Source organism: Pleurodeles waltl, chromosome 4_2 (genome assembly GCF_031143425.1).
Source record: "Pleurodeles waltl isolate 20211129_DDA chromosome 4_2, aPleWal1.hap1.20221129, whole genome shotgun sequence".
In the NCBI taxonomy this organism is placed as follows: domain Eukaryota; kingdom Metazoa; phylum Chordata; class Amphibia; order Caudata; family Salamandridae; genus Pleurodeles; species Pleurodeles waltl.
In genome coordinates this window covers 670,061,870-670,078,721 of record NC_090443.1, presented here as the reverse complement: position 1 = coordinate 670,078,721, position 16,852 = coordinate 670,061,870, and the positions used below count along the sequence as shown (strand labels likewise).

At 45.2% G+C, this 16,852-nt stretch overlaps 1 protein-coding gene across 1 annotated transcript in view; it reads left to right on the top strand.

The window, feature by feature from the left end:
• Positions 1 to 16,852, top strand: part of AK5 (adenylate kinase 5) — a 2,252,667-nt gene that overhangs the window by 2,171,228 nt on the left and 64,587 nt on the right. The window lies entirely within an intron of this gene.

The window sequence follows — 16,852 nt, the reverse complement described above, 5'->3', positions numbered from 1 at the left end:
TGGGTGTGCGTGTCTGACTCTGTGTGTGGATGTAGGCATGTATGTCGGTGTGTGTTCGTGTGTGTGTTGGTGGTGCCTGCGTGCGTGTCGTGTGTGTGTGAGTTCTGTGATGTTGGGGGTCGGGGTGGGGAGGGGGGCCCTGCCACCTTTGGGGGGTGGCAGGGGTGACGGGGGGTGGGGGAGACCCCTATCAGTGCCAGGGAAGGAATTCCCTGGCACTGATAGTGCTTACCGCCATGGATTTCATGGCGGTTCCAACCGCAGGAAATCCACAGCGGTAAGCCGGGTCAAAATACCGCCGGCGGTATAGTGACGGCCGCCAGGCTGGAGACCCTGGTCTCCAGCCCGGCGGTCGTCTCCGCCCTGGCGGGCGGAACGGAGAACCGGCGGGTGACCATGGCGGTAACCGCCATGGTCATAATACAAAAAAAAAGACCGCCAGCCTGTTGGCGGTCTTACCGCCGCTTCTCCGCCTTCCGCCAGGGTCATAATGACCCCCATAGCATTTAATCGTACGTATGACATATTACTGCATTTTTTTATTGGTATAGACTCTGGAAAAACACATTCATATTTCTTTAATATGACATTTTATATTATGTGGCAGCCATTCAAGTGGGCACATTTTACGAGTTACATGTTATTTTCTATATTAAGTCATTTTCTATGCATATTCAAATTAAAAAAACACATAAAATATTTAGTAGTAAAATTTCAGCGCTCACAGAAGCAAATGGTTTGTCAAACATGTTTTAAATAATTACTAAGATTCTTGTTTCCTTTATAAATGCATTGTCGCTATGCTGGTTGACTGTTAGCCCCACAGTGCCCTGCTGTTTGTTCAACCTGAGTCTAAGGAGGTAGGCCAACATGATTGAGCTATTAAGCTCCAGAAGGGTCTCTGCTGCACAGCACATCCACTGGCCACGGTTGGGAGAAACCTGGGTCAAGTGTAGGCCCATCTATGCACATCATTGCCTGGAGGAGGCTGCGCTCAGCCTCACATTGTGGCTTTTTGATTTAAAGCTCTAAAGAGGTATTGTTTTTCCAGCTGCCTTTACTATAGAAAAGTGTTAGATGGGGGTCAGTAAGCCTGCTATGGAAATGTTTTTTGAGAGAGCAGTGGAGGTTATTGACAAAGAGAACCTATTGAGGGAAGGCAACTCTCTCACAATGGATGTATCAATCACTTCATAGTGCCCAAGCAAGTCTTTCACTTCGCTGACAGCTGCTCAAGACTGTGTCTTTGAGAGGGATTTGTCTTGTGGACCTAGGCCCAAATTTAAGAGATTTTGATGCAGGGCAGCTCAGCAAGTCACCTTGCTGCACTGCCCTTTATCAAAGGGAAAGGGCAGGAATGCGCTGTTTCTATTGCATACAGAGCATTCTTGTCCTTTCGCCCTGCACTGGTGCAATTTCAGCAGCCTAGCGCCAATGCAGGCACCCTTGCACCATGGTGCAAGGGTGCCTGAGTTGCACGCAGGATTGTTTTTTTGAAGGAAGGGACACCTTCTTGCACAAAACAATCCTAGGATGCTTTTTTGCTCTTTCTACGTGTGTTGCAGAATCCAGCACACATAGTGAAAGGAAAAAACAAGGATAAGTAGTGATATTTCCCCTTCTTGTGCCTCCCATGGGAGGCATAAGGTTTTGGTGGATCCCCAGGTTTACAAGGTCTTGTAAATCTGGGGATGCATCAAAATCCATGGGTGTTGCTTGGGAACACCCACCGCAATGCCCATGGAACACCTCCCTAACGCAGAGTGAGGCAATGCAGCAATTTGCTCCGCCTTGCCTTACTCCATATTTATGAGGCCAAGCAAAGCTATGCAAAGTGGCTTTGCATGGCCTCATAAATATAATTTAGTGGCTTGAGCCACCGTTGCATGACAAAAAGTGACTCGACTGTGGTGCAAGGGCCTCATAAATCTGGGCCCAAGTGTTTTGCTGCCATGGACTACTGATGCAACTCTAGTTTTACTGTCTCCAACTGATATGCCTCCCATGATGACAAAGAAAAGAAGTGATTGGGGATCGAGAAAGATGATGAGAACGGGAAAATGCACTTCATTACAACCTGAATCCCAAATGGCAAGTGCTAATAATGTGACAATTAACCTAATTGTGATAGGTTTACCAGCATTCTGAAAAACTCTTTCTGCCATTTTTTTTGCTCCCACAGATTCAAATGAGAAGTCTCTTTCGCCTTTGGGCCTGATTGTGGCAGTAGTCTCATCTAACCTATCAGCAAAACAAGCAGCTACAATGTCTGCCAGACTTTAACAATCAATACATCAAGCTCCCAAATAAAGAACACAGTTGACAGCTCCCTCATTGGATATAACTTTGACATGCAGCCACTAGCTTATCATCCATTGCCAAGGAGGAGAACAATGGTGATTCATAAGACGCAAGGGTGATTCATGAGACGCAACTCATTGAGGCTCAAAGCCTCTTTGGTTTGCCATCTCCCATAGGCTGCATTTCCTTATGTCATGATGCTAGCCAATGTTTCTCACCATAGAAATTAGGTGTTGGAAACCACAGAACTATTAATTAAGTGACACATTGGCTACACACGAATATGAAGCCAAAGCATTGTCTTTTTAAAAAGATATTATTTGCATGCAGAGTGGACTGGGTCGGTACCTAGCAAAAAGAGTACAACGGAGATTACGTCATAGTAAATTTTAGGCGCCCTACTGTTGTAGAAGATTTGATGCTATCACTACATTTAGGCTGGCCCACTTTTGAATCCATAAAGGCATAACTGCTTGGGATTTTTATACTCCCTAGAATTTGCTTTTACCTGACCTACTACCTAATGCTTTTGACACAAATGTTCAAGTGTCTACTAGCAATCGGTACACAGTGTTATCTAATTTGAATGAGAATGATTGACAGAGGAGAAAGATTTGGCCAGTCCTATAGATATTGATGCCCCTCAACCGTTGGATGATGTTCGATGTGTGACCCATCGCTGTCTTTCGAAACATGATTCCACATTTGGTGATCCCATATCCATCCCAGGTAGAATGAGTTGGAGAGGGTTCTGGGAAGAGCCAAAGCTGCCATGATATTAATAATACTATGATGTGGTGCTATAACACTGAGCATACTGTTTCACAGGAACCTGAGTCTATTGCCTTGCAGGGGAGTGGAAACTTCATGTTGGCCCTTGAGAACTTAGACAATAGAAATGTAACTGTTAGGTGAAATGTTGCTGGTTTGAAAATAAAGGTGTTTCAGGCTGATTAGTGCCTTTTTATAATTTTGTTCTCAGCATGCTATTGGAAACAAAGGCTATTAATGAGATCTATAGGCTAGGCTTTAGAAATGTCCAAGTCCGTGCTGCAAAGCCACCTTCACATTAGCCATCGGGTGGCCTGTGTACATAGTTTAAGATGTCCCTTTCCTGTGGTGTAAAAAAAAAAACCTTACTGACTCCAGTGATCTAAAATTATATTTATAAAGATTATTATGACATACACTGGGAAAGCCATCCTTTTGTTTAAGATTTAAAATAAAGGAACTAGCTACTCTGTGGAGTCACAGATGCTAAACTTGTTGTGCAATCTTCTGTGTGCATGGTGAGAATGAGCCATTGTTCTTGGGGAAGAGTTCAGTACCTCGTTGGGACCATCGAGTTTTCTAAGTGAAGTGGCAAAGGTAGCAAACGATTTCCAGGTTGTCCCTGATTTAGTAGTATGATCAAGAATGTTAGCACGTCGAACCTTACTAAGTGAACATGCAAGGGGACGTGACTAGGCAGATGGACCTTTTGACTGTGCTTCGAGTAGTTCCCACCATGTAACCCCGTATCGATACAAATCAATAGCAATAACGATCAATGACATCAATAATCAATAGGAGTCAGTAATTTCCACACACCATGACCTCTCAGCCATGAATAACTACACCGTTATGTAAAAGTTAGAATGTTTATTTCCTTATATTAACAATGCTAATGTCACGTAACTTATTCTCAAAATCAATTTATAAACATACAGAAACACCACTGGCTGACCAAAGCGGCAAAATAATCGCATTGTAATCAAAGCTTGAGCCACTATACGTTCTAAGGTTACAATCCAAATCAATAGCAAGAATAACTGCGCAAACGTAATAACATACATTTAGAATTCAGCAAAGAAAAGACATCAACTTCTACACATGTAGCGAGCATAATTAGTGAAAACCCTAACTAATGTCAGATTAGAATAGCATGTTTAGACTTTATGCAAAAGAATTTAGTCAACACAAATTTGGAAAAAAATCTAACTATGGCTTTATCTAAAGTAGTCGTTGGTGCCTAGAAACAAAAGCAAATAGACATACATATTCTTTATACCTGTCCTCAATAAGGTTCAGCAAGCTGTGATGGTCTTCGTCATTAGGACATCAGTCTGGTAAGTAAGGCATCAGGATTCAGCATCAAAGTTTAGAAAAAGCAAAGTCTCTTTAAGCAGTAAAGTTAAGCATGTCTCTTCTCAGAACGGTCAAGAAAATAATGGCGGTATCTCCTCTCCGTGCAGATTTCCTAAAACTACTTCCCACATCCTTATTGGTCAAAAAATCGCATGTTTGCACTTGGTCCAATGAAAATAAAACCCCAAATTTACAAATCTCACTAGTGCACAGTTCACATGTCAATGATTGACTCCTCTTCTCCTGTTCCCATAATTTAGCTTGTCAGGCATAAATATTGTTGCAGCTTATACCCCAGTCAGTGCTTCCTTTGTTTTCTCCTAGGAAGGTCAGTCTTACACACATTACATTATACAATATATCCTAGCTAGTACATCATCTTCTAGCAAGCAGTTCTCATGAGAAAGGATTTCAGCTGCGAGTTCTTGGTCAGCACAGTGGAAAATCACAATTTAATTCTCTAAGCAGCCATTTTATAAATCGATTAAGAAATGCAGCTTGACATGAAGCCGTGCAACTAGGCCCAAGACCTTGCTAAGTTAAGGCCTATGATTAATAAAGCTAATACATAATGCTTAACCCTTAATATGACATATTGCTACATTTATCAAACATAAGCTCAACATTTTACATTAATAAGCTAATAATAAGTACACTTCGTGAACACTAGCGGCCACTGAGGTGGCCGCAACTTCCATGCGTGCAGTTAATTAATCTTCTATGTAAATGCGACACTCCGAATACATGAATATTCATTAGTAAATTTCAACATTAACCTTTCGGGTGCCTTGGACGAGGTCACCTCGTCCTACACCTGGGAACTGGGGTCCCCACCCCCCCCAAGGCAGCCCCCCTTCCACCCCTGACCCCCGCTGTTACCCCCCAACCCCTCCCCACCCCCCCTGTGACGTCAGCGCGCGAGCACGTGCTGATTTGTCACAGGGCCTCCCCCATCGCGCTGGAAGCTCAGCTTCCAGCACGATCAGCATTTCTCTTTCGATCACGTGGGGGAGGCCCGGAGAGACTTCAAAGGGAAGGAAATGTATTTCCTTCCCTTTGCAGTCTCTCTGAGCGTTTCAAAAGCTGGATTGCTTGCAATCCGGTTTTTGAAACGCCCACTAGACACCAGGGATTTCTTTTTTTTTTGTTGAAACTGGCATAAGGGAGCGACCCCTTGGGCAAGGGTCACTCCCAATGGGGGGCATTTTTTTGGAAGGCCTTTTCTGCCTAATATTAGGCCTATCTGCCCCCAGGGGGGGCAGAAACCACTAGACACCAGGGAGTTTTTTTTTTTTACGTGAATTTCACGCAAGGGGAGCGACCCCTTAGGCAAGGGTCGCTCCCCTGGGGGGGAAATTATTTTAGGCCATTTCTGCCCCCGTTGGGGGGTAGATCAGCCTATTTTGATTAGGCCGATCTGCCCCCAAGGGGGGCAGAAACCACTAGGCACCTGGGATTTTTTATTTTTTTTTGTTTTACAGATGGGGAGCGACCCCTTGGACCAGGGTCGCTCCCCTGGAGGGAAAAATTGTATTTAGGCCATTTCTGCCCCCTTTGGGGGCAGCTCGGCCGATTTTTGCTACGCCAACCTGCCCCCAAGGGGGGCAGAAACCACTAGACACCGGGGATTTTTTTTTTGGCGCCAATGTCATGCAGGGGTAGCGACCCCGTAGGCAAGGGTCGCTCCCGGGGGGAGGGTTGAGGGGGTGGGGGGGCAAATTTATTTCAGGCCATTTCTGCCCCCCCTGGGGGCAGTTCGGCCTATTGTTATTAAGCCGATCTCCCCCCAAGGGGGGCAGAAACCTCTTGGCGCCAGGGCAAATTCATTTTTTTTTTAGAGATGGGGAGCGACCCATTAGGCAAGGGTCGCTCCCCTGGGGGGGCAAATTGTAGTTAGACCATTTCTGCCTCCCTTGGGGGCAGATTGGCCGATTTTAGGTCAATCTGCCCCCAAGGGGGCAGAAACCATTAGATTTTTTTTTTGGCGCCAATGTCACGCAGGGGGAGCGACCCCGTAGGCAAGAGTCACTCCCGGGGGGGGGGTAATTTATGTTAGGCCATTTCTGCCCCCCCTGGGGCCGGCTGAGCTAGAGGCCAAAATCCACAGGTAGGCACTTTGCAAAAAACACCTCTGTTTTCGGTGAAAAAATGTGATGTGTCCACGTTGTGTTTTGGGCCATTTCCTTTTTCTGGTCAGAGCCCCACAAGTCACCCCATCTTGGATTCCCCTGGGTTTCTAGTTTTCAAAAATGCGCTGGTTTGCTAGGTTTCCCCAGGTGCCGGCTGAGCTAGAGGCCAAAATTCACAGGTAGGCACTGTTTTCTATGAAAAAATGTGATGTGTCCATGTTGTGTTTTGGGCCATTTCCTTTCGTGGGCGCTAGGCCTAGCCACACAAGTGAGGTACCATTTTTATCGGGAGACTTGGGGGAACGCTGGGTAGAAGGAAATTTGTGGCTCCTCTCAGATTCCACAACTTTCTGTCACCGAAATGAGTGGAAAACGTGTTTTTTTTGCCAAATTTTGAAGTTTGCAAAGGATTCTGGGTAATAGAATCTGGTCAGAGCCCCACAAGTCACTCCATCTTGGATTCCCCTAGGTCTCTAGTTTTCAAAAATGCACAGGTTTGGTAGGTTTCCCTAGGTGCCGGCTCAGCTATAGGCCAAAATCTACAGGTAGGCACTTTGCAAAAAACACCTCTGTTTTCTGGCAAAAATTGTGATGTGTCCACGTTGCGTTTTGGGGCATTTCCTGTTGCGGGCGCTAGGCCTACCCACACAAGTGAGGTATAATTGTTATCGGGAGACTTGGGGGAACATAGATTAGCAAAACAAGTGTTATTGCCCCTTGTCTTTCTCTACATTTTTTCCTTCCAAATATAAGAGTGTGTGTAAAAAAGACATCTATTTGAGAAATGCCCTGTATTTCACATGCTAATATGGTCACCCCGGAATTCAGAGATGTGCAAATAACCACTGCTCTTCAAACACCTTATCTTGTGCCCATTTTGGAAATACAAAGGTTTTCTTGATAGCTATTTTTCACTCTTTATATTTCAGCAAATGAATTGATGTATATCCGGTATAGAATGAAAACGCACTGCAGGGTGCAGCTCATTTATTGGCTCTGGGTACTTAGGGTTCTTGATGAACCTACAAGCCCTAGAGTAAAACGTAGAGAAAAATTGCTGTTTTTTTACCTCAATTTCAATATTTTTCTTTTTCAGTTGTTATTTTCTGTAGGAAACCCTTGTAGGATCTACACAAATGACCCCTTGCTGTATTCAGAATTTTGTCTACCTTTCAGAAATGTTTAGGTTTCTGGGATCCAGCATTGGTTTCATGCCCATTTCTGTCACTGACTGGAAGGAGGCTGAAAGCACAAACAATTGTAAAAATGGGGTATGTCCCAGTAAAATGCCAAATTTGTGTTGAAAAATTGGGTTTTCTGATTTAAGTCTGCCTGTTCCTGAAAGCTGGTGATTTTAGCACCACAAACCCTTTGTTGATGCCATTTTCAGGGAGAAAACCACAAGCCTTCTTCTGCAGCCACTTTTTCAATTTGTTTTGAAAAAAACAAAATGTTCACTGTATTTTGGCTAATTTCTTGGCCTCCTTCAGGGGAACCCACAAAGTCTGGGTACCTCTAGAATCCCTAGGATGTTGGAAAAAAAGAACGCAAATTTGGCTTGGCTAGCTTATGTGGACAAAAAGTTATGAGGGCCTAAGCGCGAACTGCCCCAAATAGCCAAAAAAAGGCCTGGCACAGGAGGGGGAAAAGGCCTGGCAGCAAAGGGGTTAACAATCCCTCCTCTGATGACTAAATGTGTCATCATACTAAGGCCCTCATTATGACAATGGCAGTAAAAAACACCTACCGCCGTGGCAACGGACGCCAAAAGACCCTCACCACGGCTACCATCCATTTGCCAAATTATGACCACTGACAGATTTCTGCCAAAAAAGGGTGGAAATCTGGCTGTGCCTATACTGGCGAATGGTGGTAAGGTGGCACTGCTACCACCAGCAGCGCCACGGCAGTAGACCGCCGCCAGCCATATTATGAAAAATAATACGGCCTGGTGGTGTTCCGCTGGCAGGCGCTGCTGGCGGTAGCAGCGCCCCATCCTGTCCCCTGCCAGAAGACCACCTGGATACAGGTAAGTCGACTTTCCTACAGGGGGTGGGGAGTATTGTGTGTGTGGGGGGGTGTGTGCATTTATGTGTGAGTGTGTGCATGAATGCAAGTGTGTGTTTAGTGTTGTTTGCGAGTGTATGCATGAGTGTGAGTGCGTGTATGAATGGAAATGTGAATGCATGTCTGCCTGTGGATGTGTGCATGAATGCATGCATGTATGTATGCGTGTATGTCTGTGTGAATGAGTGTGTGTATGTGTTGGAAGAGAGGGGGAGCGTAGATGAAAGGGGTTGGGGGTGTTTGTGGAGTTTTGGTCGGGGAGGGGGCCTCCTATCAGTAACAGGGAAGGAATTCCCTGTCACTGATAGGGCCTACCGCCATGGTTTTCATGGTGTTTCGAATGCTACGGAAACCATGGCGGTAGGCAGGGTCATGATACCGCCTGTGGCACAATAGCGGCCGCCTGGCTAAAGATTGTTATCTCCAGCCCAGTGGCTGCTACCGCCATGGAGGTCGGAGTGGTACATTGGTGGGATGGCTTCAGCATGGAGGGTTCCACCTCTGTTTATGGCGCAGCACCTTGGTCTACTTGTCAGTTTTCCCTTGTCGGGTGGTTTAGGGTCTTTATCCTTTGCCATTGTCTTCCGTGCTCTACCACTTGATCTCTTTCACCAGTCTTTAGCTATGGATTAATCTGGCGGTGTGTCTTACCACCAATGAACCCTTCCTTTCATTTATTTAAATTCCGTCTGTTGTCTCCTGTCATTCAGTAGGTGTCGATGTGTTTACATGGGCCCGCAACACAATTTGCCACTGTGCCACGTCCCACCCCTGGTAGACGGAGGACATATGTTGGTTGCTGCCCAGCACTCCTGTCCAGTTATTTTCCAATGTTGCTCTACAGCGTGTAGGTGAATTATTTGTTGCCCCAGCCACATGTTTACATACCAGCTCTATCACAAGTTGGAGTCTCCCTTTGGCATGCTCTACAGCCTGCTGCGGCTGGTGGGGTTCGAGTGTTGCACCCTTGCACACCTTCAGGTCCTTATTAGTGAAGTGTCTTTAATTGGTGCAATGACAGGCATCAGTGTCTTATTTCTGCACCTTTGAGTTAGCCGGGCCCTATTGGTGCCAAACATGTGGTGGGGGCCTCCCTCAGCACGCTGCTCTCTGTACCTCAAGGAGTGTGTTGTATCATCTGCTGTTGCTCTTCCTGACCCACCTTCACAATTTTTGGGGTCCTGGGCTAGGGAGGGACAGGTGCCACCACTCACCACAAGGATTCTTTCAATATGCTTCCCTCTGACCTGTTCCTAATCGGCAGCCTCTCATATGCCTCTGTTACTGCTGTGGTTGGCAACTACCCTGTAGGGCAACTGTTGGCAGTGTTTTCCCCCTTTGACTGCTGGGTCGCTTGGCCTCACCTTAATGTCATGGGGAGGGAAGGTTAGGAGTTGTCCCAAAGTTGCAGGCTTTCAGCATCCTGCACTTTATCATTGCTTGTCTTGGCTACTGGTGAGTCAAAATCCCCTTCTCTGGGCATCTGTGCCAGTTGTTGAGTCCCTGTGCATAAAATGTGTCACTGTGAGTCCCAGGCATGTTCTCGGTGTGTGAACAGCCCTGCTTTCTTTTCCGTCTCAACCATGGCTTGCGGCGGCTGCCATTTTATGGCTACCTCTTGACGATCGCCACGCCATTGTCTCCAAAGCTTGGGTTCATCTCAGGGCCTCGAAAGTCATAGGTCTTCTGGGGGCCAGCTAATGGAGAGGTTGTTTTGGAAGGGTTTGGGGTGTCTCAGGGGTGCGGATTAATGCAAGATCACTTTAGGCCCTAATAGCTCTGTGGCCGCAAGCCTATTCCACCACATTGCTGGCCATGCCCACATCAATAGCACTTGGACTTTTTTGAATGATGCAGTTGAAGGGTTCACTTGGATTTCGGGAGGTATGCAATTCCAAATATTTGGGGTGATGCCTGGGAAGACTCAATTTAAAGTTTTCTTTTTCCTACATTTCTGTGGTTTCAACAATAAGGTAGTGTTGCTTCTTGAGGATCTGCCACCACCAGACAGCTCCAGTTTTTGTGCAGTGTACCTCAGTGTTGAAGTGTAGGGCTTTTGGGGTCATGCAAGCAATTTATAATTGTATCCTTGCTCATATGGGAGCCAGTTCAGAGATTTGAGATCTGGAGTGATGTGGTTATTTCTTTTGGATCCTTGGATGAGCCTGGCAGCAGAGTCAGACTTAGATCTTGATCGGCCGACTTGAAGTCATACAGAGGGAGGAAGGGTTTCATTTTTCTTAAGATATTCATTGGGATGTTCGCTCCTTTGGTAGCTGTACTGATGTGCTCCTGCATATTCAGGTACTTGTCTAGCATTATTCCCAGTGATCTCGTGGAATATATAATGTGAGGTAAGCAATTAAGAGCTCTTAAATGCTTCATCCATTCAGCAATATCAAGTGACTCTTTGGGTGGGGTGATTAGGAGGAATTCCATTTTGAGAAAATTTAGTTTGAGGTGGTTGCAGGTCAGCTAGTTTTGATTTGTTTGTAGAGTTATGTTAAGAGACCTTCGGGCAGATTTAAGAGCCCCTCGCACCTCCTTGCGACACATTAGCATAATTTTTTTACATTAATGTGGTCCAATGAGGCCAAATTTGACCCACCATATTTGCAAACTGGCGTAATGCATGCCTTGTGCCACTTTGTAACCCTTTATGCTACATTATGCCTGTGCCCCCGCTAGGGGGGGGGGGCAAAAAAATTGGCCCAAAAAAATGAAAGATATTTCCTTACGTAATTTTTCCCCGCATTTTTAATGTCTGCTGAGAGCAGGTGTTAAAAGGAGGCACACCATTGTTTACAATGGGCCTCAATGGGCTTTGCAGGATTAGCGTCAACATTTTTGATGCTAATCCTGCAAAGCTCCGAACTAGCGTAAAAAATTCTAATGCTAGGTCTCTAACTACCGCCATGATGTGCCGCATCTTAGATATGGCGCACTAATGGTGACGTTAGGGGATTGCTAGGGGGAGCAAAAAAGTAGTGCTGCACTTGGTGCAGATCCACTTTTCTTAAATATGGCCCCTAGTATCTTCAGGAGAAGAGATTTTCAGTTACAGTTGGGTGTCATCAACGTATATCTGATAGTGGATGTTTGATGACTTCATAATTTTGGTTAAAGGCTCCCTGAACTGGTAAAGAGAGAGTGTGAGAGCCTGGGCCCCTGTGGTACTCCTAGTGTGACATGTGTAGAATTGGACAGTGACCGATTAACCTTGATTCTTTGGGTTCTGTTGTGGAGAAAGGAGGCATACCAGTTTAAAAAGGATCCTGAAAGTTCCATTCTGTGTTACAATACGTCTAGGAGGCTATCATGTTTGACCATGAAAGCTGACGAGAGGTGGGGGGATTAGAAGGCAAGATTCATTTTGATCCAGCATTTTTAGCATGTCATCGACTATGTGTGTCAGAGCTGATTCAGTGCTGTGGCCCTGATGGAAGCCGGATTGGTCTAAAAAGTAGGAATGTTCTATGTGATTGCATGGACGCTTTTCTCCGGAAGCTTCACCAAAGTCAGAATTTTGGAGATAGAGAGGAAGATTTTTAGGTCTGCAAGATCTGTTGTGGGTCTTTTTCAAAACGAGGGTTACGCTCCCAGACTTTAGGCAGGCTAGAATTGTGCCTTGAAGTAGTGAAGCATTCACTATCTTCATCCAGAGTGGGAGTTTAAAGGTATTAATCTCACTAAAGAGATTCAAAGGAAGTGAGTCGCTGAAGTGATTTGACTTTTTTTATTCTGTTAGTATTTTAAGAATAGTGATTTCATCGAAGGTTTGGAATGAGTTCCACAAAGCATTGTTTGTGGAGTGTGCCCTAGAAGGTCAGCGATCCCGGATAGGTTTGGGGGCTGGTGATATAAATGAAAGGTGCTCCATTGCTGTCCATTAATCACTTTCCATCTTTTCCAGTAAGAAGGATGCAAATTCCTTGCAATTAGGCTGTGGACTAGACCAAAGTAGAGGGATGGGTTGCCTATTGCATTGAAGTTTGACAAGTTTGGACAGTTTTTTAGGTCAATTTATGGCTCCTTTTATCTCAAGTGCTTGAGATGTTCAGGGGATGGAGAGAATCTACACAATAGTTCAGCTAGTCTCAGACTGCGTTTTTCTGCATTTAGGCTACCATTGTATCAAGGTTTGGCATCTTTGGTGGACATTCTTTTTAATTGTAAGGGTGCAACTGAGTCACAAATATTCATCATGGAATTGTTGCAGTGATTAGTAAGGTCATGGCCATCTGACATGTCACCAGGAGGGGGTAAGATGTTGTTGCAAAGGGATGTAAATTAATTTAGGTTTAAGTTTCGTATGCTCCTTTTCCAGTGTCTGTTTTTTTTTTAAATGAGTATTTTTGAGCTCATGGATTCTGTGATGAGGAATGTGATGCGATGGTGGTCTGTCCAGTCACAAGGGACTATAGATTCAAGTTGAATGGAACTGGCCTTAGCAGTGATTAGATCCTAGGTAGCACCCATGTTGTAGTAGGACTGTCACAGACTGGAATCAGGTTAAGGTCTGCTAGGAAGGTTTTAAGGTCATTCACTGCAAGGCCATTTGGGTCATTACGGTGGAGTTTGAAATCACAAAGAAAGATCTGGGCGCAGAGTTGTCCCAAGTTGAATGAGTTGATTTTCATAATTTGTTTGAAGAATGTGAGGTTATCTCCTGGAGGAATGGTAGAACACATGCAGTTTGCGTAAAGATTTGTCGTTTCTCAGAATATCTATGCATAGGTATTCACAAGAGAATAGAGTGACGTTTTGTGACTGTTTCACTGAAAGACAGTTGCGGTGTATGCAGGCGATACCTCAACCTGATCTGCTAGAGCTATCTAGTCTAACAAAGTTGTAACTAGGTGGTACTAGTATGGCATGGATTGGTGTGGAGGAGTTGTTAAGCCATGTTTCAATCAAGATTAAGTGGTCAAGTTCGTGTATAAGGATGAGGTCGGCAATGTGGGCCGCATGTTTTACTGCCGATCTGCAATTGAGTAGCATGCATGTCCGGTGAGGTATGGTGTCAACTGAGGTAGCCTGTGTGATGGGAATTCGCTTAAGGTTGCAATTGCTTACAGCTCTGGATTTGAGCCTTGGTTCTCTGTGTGGCTTAGTAGGAATTGTTTGGATTCGACCCAAGTTATCTGGGTTACCGTAGTGTATAGAGTTATATGAAAGGAGGAGGGAGTGAATGTCCCTGTTGGATAGTGGATCCTTCAGCCTAATGGGCCTGTGGAGGCGTTGGGTTAGTGTACAGTTCTCCAGTTCAAGTGAGGAGATGCCAGGGATGCTAATATCCCATGTTGGGGGGGTGACGGTAGCCTTGTGTCGAAGTTATTGGATTGGGAGTGCAAGTGCAAGTGTCTGTTCATCCTTTGAGTCCTGTTGGGTCACCAATTGTTTGCCAGCTTGGAGGTGATGGTCATTACGTTTTGTAAGTCTGTCTTAAGGTAGGTCAGGAGTAATCTCCATAAGTTTAGAATCTAGTGGGTTGTGGGAGCAAGTGGTTGTGGTTTGGGTGAGGAGAGCAGGAGGTGAGAAGGTTCTCCAACCTGTGGTGTTAGCGTGCTGCTGACCTGAGAGAACCAGAGGAGGGGAGGGCAGGTTGGAGATAGAGTTAAGATTGAGGGGGGAGGTGTAGCTTGTGAGCTGGCTAATTAAGAGCACTAGGGATGTATAAGTCAGGATGGTCAGGTTTGTGAGTGTCATAGTTTGAACCATGGGGAGTGTCCTAGATGTACTAGTATTGTCCACGATTGAGTGCGGGTGTTAGTCACTAAGCTATGTCTCTCTGTGATCGCTGCTCTAGAGGTGTAGAATGGACCCAGCCCATTATGAGGATTGATGTATGAGGACTCGGGCTACTAAGGAAGTGGTGGAGATTTGGTATTGGGTAAGCTGATTGCCTGTATGTGCTAGGGGAGAACGGGTTGGGCACTTAATGTATTGGGGATAGGACAAAACTAGAGGTTCATGTGAGTTGTCCGAAGAACTAGGTGTAGCTAAGGGGTGGATTCATAACTCATCACAGAGTTTTTGATAAAAGCAAATAAAGCATCTAGTAATTCTTAATTGCAGTCTGATGATTAAATGAGGATTAACCCATTGCTGTATAGGGAGATGGCTGTCTTTGCTCTGCAAGTGAGGGAGGGAGCTACTGAGAGTCTTAGGCCCATATTTATACTTTTTTAGCACCTCATGTGCGTCATTTTTTTATGCAAAATCAGTGCAAACTTACAAAATACAACTGTAGTTTGCGCTGCTTTTCCGTCAAAAAATGACACAAATGCATTGCTAAAAAGTATAAATATGGGCCTTAGTCTCTAGGGGTTTTCCTGGATGCAGTGCTCAGGAGCAGTCAGTATAGGATTTTCCTCCATTGTGCTCTTCTTCTTAAGTAGAAGATAAGATCACATGTTGTAGCTCCTTTTTTCCTGCAGAAGTAGGGGTTGGAAATTAAGGTTTCAGGGTGCGATTTAAGAAGCCTGTGTTTAACGTTCTTGGCTGCTTTTTTTGTAAGATTAGGAGGGTACTTGATATTATGGCCAGCTGGCACCAGTTTGGTGTCTGGTGCTCTTTGGGAATTAGGGTCCACGTCTGCTGCATGAAAATCAAACAAGGTGGATCACGGTTTTGTGAGAGGAAAGGGCTATAGAGGGGGTCAATGATCTAAGATGGAGGGAGGCGGTGTGTGTATGAACATCCTAAACACTCAATAAACCATCCAGTCATAGCAGCCAAAGAGATTAGGATCAGCACTGTTACAAGATGCCCACCCCCTTGGAGTTCTCTGTATGCTGTTGAGCGTCTATGTCCTTCTTTCACAACCATGAAATGGTCAGATTAATTTCCATGTTGGTTTCTAATCAGTTGGTATATCCACTATTTAATTTCAGAAGGGACCTTTGAGAAGGGGAAAATGACTCCTAAAATGGAGGGCTAGTCAAGCCCAGCAATTGGATTAGGCATCAACATGCCATCGTCAGAAAGGCAGAGCACTTCCCAAACCAGGGCAAGGTGTAGCTCAGAGCAAGTTAACAGTGATGTCAGGAGAAGCACAGCGGGGAGTGCTTGATAGTACTGAGGTGAGCCGCACTGGAGCCCCATGACCAAAACTGCAGAGTGGATGGTCAGGACCAGAAGCATATAAGTGGCAGCTAGTGGAGCATCTGGGCCCTCCAGGTAGAAGGCAGCCCCCAGAGCAATCACCTCGATGCTGGGAGGCGCTTCGTCTGGGCCGCTGCGGACACTCGTGCAGGCTGATGCAGGTGTTTACATGGGCGAGAGCCCAACAAGTGGACATCATCAGGAGGTTGGAGGGGGGAGTCCAGGGTCAGCAGTGAATGCCACTGCTGGTGCAATTGTTGCTCAATGGGAGTGCCCACACGGATGATAGACCGGCAAGGGGGTGTCATCAGAATGACCCCGTCACATGTCGACGGCAAACGCCAGGCCCTCGGAAAAAATCAGTCAGCTCCAAGGGAAGGCATGAACAAGCCACAGATCGCAAGACACTAATGATGTTGACAGAAAGGCACAAGACTAACCATGGCCCTCTGATACTATTTTTAAGAGGATCCTTTTTTCTGGTAATTGCAGGGAAAGCGGAATTAGAAATAGCGCACCCTGGTTCATCACCAATAATCATAAGAATATCAAGTGGGCAAATAATAATAATACCAGCCATACAGCTTTTAAATCTATCTATGGTGCAACTGTTAGTACGCTGGATTCAATCAGCACTAATGTTGACAGCCAAAATTGCAGCTACATGCCCACACTGTTCTCTTTAATGAGATAAAGGATTATTTTTTGTGAAAAATTATAGGAATACTTTCACCATTAAAGGGGATAAATAGTTGTTTACTCTGGACTGTTGGGCTAGGAAGCAGTATGTAAACATGGTAACGGAGATAGAATAAAAGAAGCAAGGGGAAAGTAAAAAAAGCAATTAGAGCTGCAAGATTGGAATGGGGAAAAGGACAGATGAAGGATGTATTCTAGGTGGCTGTTAGAAATGGGGTCTTTGGTTGACAGTCAGGTTACCCCCTGTTCAAGGACCCTCACTCTAGTCAGGGTAAAAGAGAATCACCCTCAGCTAACCCCTGCTTACTCCCTTGGTAGCTTGGCAGAGCAGTAGGCTTAACTTCAGAGTGCTAGGTGTAAAGTATTTGTACCAACACACACAGTAACTTAATGAAAACACTACAAAATTACACAAAACAGGT